This window comes from Gigantopelta aegis, chromosome 10 (assembly GCF_016097555.1).
Source record: "Gigantopelta aegis isolate Gae_Host chromosome 10, Gae_host_genome, whole genome shotgun sequence".
Lineage (NCBI taxonomy): Eukaryota > Metazoa > Mollusca > Gastropoda > Neomphalida > Peltospiridae > Gigantopelta > Gigantopelta aegis.
The window spans coordinates 20,408,695-20,414,485 of record NC_054708.1 but is presented as its reverse complement, the minus strand read 5'-3'; positions in this window follow the sequence as shown (position 1 = coordinate 20,414,485).

Here is a 5,791-nt window from a genome sequence, read left to right as displayed (position 1 = left end):
ATATTCAATTTTGACCTGCTATATGCCCTACAGATATTACATAGGTATACACCATAATATTTTTTTTTTTGTTGACGACAACTTTGAAAATGAAGATTTTGTTACAAAATGCTGATATAAATCCTACCAAGAGGTACTTTGCACCATATTTTTCAGTTTCCAGTGATAACTGTTAACAAGTGTAGTCATGTGCCAGTGTCTGGGATACCTCAGTGTAGTATTTCTTGATTGGAAGGATGTTTGTAGTAATGACCACTGAATATGCATTATGGATTATTCTGCCATATGTATTACAAGCCAAATGTTAACATTTTTGGCACATTTTCTGCAATAAATTTGACAAGTATACCAGCATCTGATTACTGAACACAATAAATACATTCAGACAGCATAGAATATTAGCCTATTAGATTTTCTAAGGATAAAAGACCATTTTTGAAAAATGACTGAAGTGTGTAATTTACATAAATGTAGGTGAAATGTATTATTAGAGTACTTAATCTTGTTAAAAACTGTATACTATTTATTTAAAGTGTTTAATTACATTTAGTAGTGATATATTCATTATATTTAGATCTTCTGTCCAATTGCAATAATTGAGAAACTCATTAAAATTCAATATGTAAAAAAATTAAAATCTCAATATTGACTAACAAAATCCAACTTTTGCTCTTTTTTACCAAATTATTAGCTCAAAACTGTTAAAAAAATATTGCAACAAACTGTAGTGACATCAGAGGTCATTTTATGCTATTTTGGAGGATACTGAAATTTAAAAGTTGAAAATTTTAATTTTAATTTTTAATAAATTCAAAAAAAAAAGTTTTTTAATTTAATAAAATATTTAGAAAATAAATAAATTAGTTTTCATATTCCTTGTGGTATGCACAATCAGTCTGTGTAATTTCACCTCTCTGGTTATAATACTTTCATCAGAATCAAGCATTTAACCGGTGTAATGTGTGAACTATATCAGGCCTCAGACCACAATTAATTTCGCTATATGTTTCTATATAGCCTTAGTGGCTATAACATTTTTATTATATCAGCAGGCCCGTGAAGTTTTGTATGTACCTTTGCCTGCATGGGGGACACATACCCTGAAAAGGACAACCCCTGTTGTCCAGCTCTTTCTCCCAGCATATTGGTTTAAACAGACACACCCCTCTAAACCAGGCCGGAGTACACCCATTTTACACAAAAACAGCACTACTTTTGCATGGGCCGGAATTACCACAAACAAGTCTTCAATGTCAACAAGTTACACATGTTTACAAACTACATGCTATCCCCTGTCACTTCAGTCAAACAGTTGCCACTTCATAGCTGTCTGCCATGAAATAATCACAGTCAAACAGCAGACTACTTGCGCGGTCAAACTTCCGGATTTTCGACAACCAAATGGGAAGATAACTGTAATCTGAGGCCTATCAGTCCATTTTTTCCCCTAAAAACTGGCCCACACTAATGCATTCCAATGATATACATATTAAAGCAATGCTCGGTAAGTATCGGTATGTCACCTTTAAACTGAGAGTATACAGAGGCTGTGTTAAAAAACACCTACCACAGTGCCTTGCCATGGCCAATTTTAGCAATGGAAACTTGAGGGACACCAACTTCAAAATGTAATAACTTTATCAAATTTTGGAATTTCTTCATACAATGAGCAGCTATTTTTTCTTCTACATATGTTCTATCTGCACAGTGTTGTCTTGGAAAGATTTTGAAATATTTAAAGAAAAAAAAATCAATCATTAGATTTTACTTCATTTTTAATTAAATATTAAACTTAAATTTAAATTTTTTGAAAAACAACAAAAAAATCTAAAACTGTAAAATTTTGCATTTTAGATATGATAAGTGGAGGCTTAGTAAAGATATGGTGACTGAAGTCATGATACATTATTAGAAATGTGTCAGAGGGATGGTGAAAGTCACAAAATTGGGGCCATTTGCAACAAATGTTTACACACTAATTTCAGGGAAAATTAGACATGATAGGCCTCATATTCAATTTTGACCTGCTGTATTTACTTAATCTACTTCATTTACTGTATTAGACATGTAGCCACTTTGTAAAAGGCAAAACAGTCCATATAAATGCATATTAATATGAATATGCCCTACAGATATTACATAGGTATACACCATAATATTTTTTTTGTTGACGACAACTTTGAAAATGAAGATTTTGTTACAAAATGCTGATATAAATCCTACCAAGAGGTACTTGCACCATATTTTTCAGTTTCCAGTGATAACTGTTAACAAGTGTAGTCATGTGCCAGTGTCTGGGATACCTCAGTGTAGTATTTCTTGATTGGAAGGATGTTTGTAGTAATGACCACTGAATATGCATTATGGATTATTCTGCCATATGTATTACAAGCCAAATGTTAACATTTTTGGCACATTTTCTGCAATAAATTTGACAAGTATACCAGCATCTGATTACTGAACACAATAAATACATTCAGACAGCATAGAATATTAGCCTATTAGATTTTCTAAGGATAAAAGACCATTTTTGAAAAATGACTGAAGTGTGTAATTTACATAAATGTAGGTGAAATGTATTATTAGAGTACTTAATCTTGTTAAAAACTGTATACTATTTATTTAAAGTGTTTAATTACATTTAGTAGTGATATATTCATTATATTTAGATCTTCTGTCCAATTGCAATAATTGAGAAACTCATTAAAATTCAATATGTAAAAAAAAATTAAAATCTCAATATTGACTAACAAAATCCAACTTTTGCTCTTTTTTACCAAATTATTAGCTCAAAACTGTTAAAAAAATATTGCAACAAACTGTAGTGACATCAGAGGTCATTTTATGCTATTTTGGAGGATACTGAAATTTAAAAGTTGAAAATTTTAATTTTAATTTTTAATAAATTCAAAAAAAATGTTTTTAATTTAATAAAATATTTAGAAAATAAATAAATTAGTTTTCATATTCCTTGTGGTATGCACAATCAGTCTGTGTAATTTCACCTCTCTGGTTATAATACTTTCATCAGAATCAAGCATTTAACCGGTGTAATGTGTGAACTATATCAGGCCTCAGACCACAATTAATTTCGCTATATGTTTCTATATAGCCTTAGTGGCTATAACATTTTTATTAATATCAGCAGGCCCGTGAAGTTTTTGTATGTACCTTTGCCTGCATGGGGGACACATACCCTGAAAAGGACAACCCCTGTTGTCCAGCTCTTTCTCCCAGCATATTGGTTTAAACAGACACACCCTCTAAACCAGGCCGGAGTACACCCATTTTACACAAACAGCACTACTTTTGCATGGGCCGGAATTACCACAAACAAGTCTTCAATGTCAACAAGTTACACATGTTTACAAACTACATGCTATCCCCTGTCACTTCAGTCAAACAGTTGCCACTTCATAGCTGTCTGCCATGAAATAATCACAGTCAAACAGCAGACTACTTGCGCGGTCAAACTTCCGGATTTTCGACAACCAAATGGGAAGATAACTGTAATCTGAGGCCTATCAGTCCATTTTTTCCCCTAAAAACTGGCCCACACTAATGCATTCCAATGATATACATATTAAAGCAATGCTCGGTAAGTATCGGTATGTCACCTTTAAACTGAGAGTATACAGAGGCTGTGTTAAAACACCTACCACAGTGCCTTGCCATGGCCAATTTTAGCAATGGAAACTTGAGGGACACCAACTTCAAAATGTAATAACTTTATCAAATTTTGGAATTTCTTCATACAATGAGCAGCTATTTTTTCTTCTACATATGTTCTATCTGCACAGTGTTGTCTTGGAAAGATTTTGAAATATTTAAAGAAAAAAAAATCAATCATTAGATTTTACTTCATTTTTAATTAAATATTAAACTTAAATTTAAATTTTTGAAAAAACAAAAAAATCTAAAACTGTAAAATTTTGCATTTTAGATATGATAAGTGGAGGCTTAGTAAAGATATGGTGACTGAAGTCATGATACATTATTAGAAATGTGTCAGAGGGATGGTGAAAGTCACAAAATTGGGGCCATTTGCAACAAATGTTTACACACTAATTTCAGGGAAAATTAGACATGATAGGCCTCATATTCAATTTTGACCTGCTGTATTTACTTAATCTACTTCATTTACTGTATTAGACATGTAGCCACTTTGTAAAAGGCAAAACAGTCCATATAAATGCATATTAATATGAATATGCCCTACAGATATTACATAGGTATACACCATAATATTTTGTTTTGTTGACGACAACTTTGAAAATGAAGATTTTGTTACAAAATGCTGATATAAATCCTACCAAGAGGTACTTGCACCATATTTTTCAGTTTCCAGTGATAACTGTTAACAAGTGTAGTCATGTGCCAGTGTCTGGGATACCTCAGTGTAGTATTTCTTGATTGGAAGGATGTTTGTAGTAATGACCACTGAATATGCATTATGGATTATTCTGCCATATGTATTACAAGCCAAATGTTAACATTTTTGGCACATTTTCTGCAATAAATTTGACAAGTATACCAGCATCTGATTACTGAACACAATAAATACATTCAGACAGCATAGAATATTAGCCTATTAGATTTTCTAAGGATAAAAGACCATTTTTGAAAAATGACTGAAGTGTGTAATTTACATAAATGTAGGTGAAATGTATTATTAGAGTACTTAATCTTGTTTAAAAACTGTATACTATTTATTTAAAGTGTTTAATTACATTTAGTAGTGATATATTCATTATATTTAGATCTTCTGTCCAATTGCAATAATTGAGAAAACTCATTAAAATTCAATATGTAAAAAAAATTAAAATCTCAATATTGACTAACAAAATCCAACTTTTGCTCTTTTTTTACCAAATTATTAGCTCAAAACTGTTAAAAAAATATTGCAACAAACTGTAGTGACATCAGAGGTCATTTTATGCTATTTTGGAGGATACTGAAATTTAAAAGTTGAAAATTTTAATTTTAATTTTTAATAAATTCAAAAAAAATGTTTTTTAATTTAATAAAATATTTAGAAAATAAATAAATTAGTTTTCATATTCCTTGTGGTATGCACAATCAGTCTGTGTAATTTCACCTCTCTGGTTATAATACTTTCATCAGAATCAAGCATTTAACCGGTGTAATGTGTGAACTATATCAGGCCTCAGACCACAATTAATTTCGCTATATGTTTCTATATAGCCTTAGTGGCTATAACATTTTTATTAATATCAGCAGGCCCGTGAAGTTTTGTATGTACCTTTGCCTGCATGGGGGACACATACCCTGAAAAGGACAACCCCTGTTGTCCAGCTCTTTCTCCCAGCATATTGGTTTAAACAGACACACCCTCTAAACCAGGCCGGAGTACACCCATTTTACACAAACAGCACTACTTTTGCATGGGCCGGAATTACCACAAACAAGTCTTCAATGTCAACAAGTTACACATGTTTACAAACTACATGCTATCCCCTGTCACTTCAGTCAAACAGTTGCCACTTCATAGCTGTCTGCCATGAAATAATCACAGTCAAACAGCAGACTACTTGCGCGGTCAAACTTCCGGATTTTCGACAACCAAATGGGAAGATAACTGTAATCTGAGGCCAGTGCACTTGGAATGTGGAAACGCACATGACATTTTGTGCTCTCGATTTACACCATATAAACTAAAACGTACATTATTATGACAGGCATTACCAGAAACACCTAACCGATCAAGATAAATCCAACTCACCTGTCACTACATGATAATTTTACTTTTACTTATTTTGGCCTCAGAGAG